The sequence below is a fragment of the Montipora foliosa genome, chromosome 1 (genome assembly GCF_036669935.1).
Source record: "Montipora foliosa isolate CH-2021 chromosome 1, ASM3666993v2, whole genome shotgun sequence".
NCBI lineage: Eukaryota > Metazoa > Cnidaria > Anthozoa > Scleractinia > Acroporidae > Montipora > Montipora foliosa.
The window spans coordinates 53,610,953-53,613,452 of NC_090869.1; positions in this window are offsets into that span (position 1 = coordinate 53,610,953).

Sequence of the window (2,500 nt, forward strand, 5' to 3'; positions counted from 1 at the left end):
ACCATCGTCTATTCTGACCTTCTGTTAACTGCTCCCTGTTATTAGGAAAATTGTCAACTTGTCTCTTGAGTCTGGCGTCTTTGCGGAGGACTGGAAGAATTCTTTAGTTCTCCCTTTGCTTAAGAAAGCAGGACTCAAACCTATTAACAAAAATTTTCGACCGTTGAGCAACTTGCAGGTTACATCAAAGATTACGGAAAAGTCCGTGGCTATCCAATTACGAGATCATAAGGCAGCCAACAACTTATTTCCTGTTCTCCAAAGCGTACATGAGACGGCGTTATGAAAAGTTAAAAACGAACTTTTGCTAAATATGGACAAAGGTCACGTCACATTGCTTGTCATGTTAGATCTCAGTGCTGCGTTTGATACCGTAGACCACGGTATTCTTCTGCACAGGCTGCCGTCCATGTTTGGTCTTCGAGATAAGGCTTTATTATGGTTTAAATCTTATTTGGCGGGAAGAACGCAGCAGGTCTCTGTTACAGGTAAATTTGAAATTCAGGTTGAAATGATTTGAATCCAGGTAAATTTAATTTTAACCTGGGTTGAAATTGAAAGTACGAAACATGAACAAAGATTAAATCAATTGTTCGCAAGTACGTGTATATTGGTAAGTAAATCGGTGCTGGAAGGAAGGGAATATGGTTAACGTACGTTTTTCATGAGTCAGTCTGTAAAAACGCCTTTGGTTGTTACTAAGTCTAAGCACAGATTTTAAATGGTTAGCATTAAAGTTGGGGTTAGGCGTACTGTGCCTGATAACCAATTCTGCTTTTCTTTCTTAGGGCTTTTTAGAAGGACATTGTTCATTGATGAATCTCCTTTAGAGGGCACGGGGAAACAATATTAACTAAGGAAAAAAAAAACCGAAACATACGTGATTTATTGTTGATTTTTAATTTGCTTAGTTATTTGCTATATCGTTTAATTTGCTTATATGGAATTCGTAATAATCAAAAGCAAGTAAAAATAAAACTTTAAAAAGTCAGGAAAAAGGGTTTTGCGATTTATTTATCAGAAGCCATTTTGTAGGCTCTTGTAAGTTTTATTTCTTTTGAATTTTAATTCTTTTTTTAAAATTTGTTGAGTCTGTTTGTAGTGATAAATCCAAATTTTGTGATTATTTTGACAAATCCCCCTCCAAGTTCTACAATTTCGGCAAGTAGCACAGTTGGATGAAGGGGCGTTTCCATTTCCGTTCATTAATTTTCAGCGCTATATAATCCTGAAGTTTGAACTTCTTTTTTTTTTCTTCCCTTTCTGGTGTATGATAACTGCAAAATGGTGTATGATAATTGTAAACATAGCGCTGATAAGCAGTATTTAAGTCTAAGCACCCATTTCAAATAGTGCTCATAAACAGTATTTAAGTCTCAGGACCCATTTTTGAGCGGTTGGCTTTCAATAACTGTGATTCCGGAATAGGGTGAGTCGAAACAGGGAAACAGCGAGTTTTATTCCCGGCTAGGGAATCAGTGAGTTTTTTTCGCCCTAGGAAGTTAATGAGTTTTGACCCATGGCACGTGACACGTTCTCCTCCAATCGAAAAACAAATTTAGAGTTGGGAAGTACAACAAACCCAATTTAACTACTTTGACCAATCGTAAAACGTGTAGGAAATCAAGCGAGCTAATCGTGACGCAAAGCTAATGCATGCAGCCGGCGCGAGACGCGGGAAAATGAGTTCGAGCGAGTCACATATACTGTTGGTTTTTGTGTGATCCCGCTCTAGTTGGCTAAAACTGTGGCGAGAGGTGCTTAAGCCAATCATTAAAGAGTAGCAATATAAAGCTAAAGTATACAGTCAATGCCGGGTTCATTTCCAAGTTGCTGGCTCCCTCCGTTTCGAAACGAGTTCAGTTTCAGCGAAATCATTCAAATGAAACTGAGTGAAATATCTTGAGTCAATCCGTCAGCAATTTTTCCAACCTATGACATTTTACATGTAACAAGTTTGATACACCCCCTTACCACCAATGCAAGATGTCCTTGTAGATGAAAAAATGGATATACATGATAATGGTGAGAATAACAATGATGATGAAGATTTAGATCCCCATTGGCCATTACCAGATGATAAAAAATAGTTATCCAGTGATGAGATGATGTTATCTGAACATGAATTTCAAGATGGCTCTCCAGACAGTGAAAAGGAATTTCTTGTGTTTGTTTCCTGTTTGAATAATTAACCGAAAAAGTGTCCAAAATGTGGGGGTGTGATCATTGACCAAAAAAGGAAAATGGCTGGGAGCATGCTATCAGTTATCCTAACCTGCCATAATGGGCATACAGAACTGTGGGAACCCCAGTTATTAAAAGGAAGCCCCTGGGAAACCTATTATTGGCAGCAGCCATCCTTTTTACAGGAAGCACCTTATCAAGCATCAGAAGGCTTGCATCAGTACTTGTTTCCAGTTGTTAACTGATGATTTCCATGAAAGATACAAACTTGTATTTTTCTTTGTTTATTTAATTCATAGACATGTTTAAAACCTGT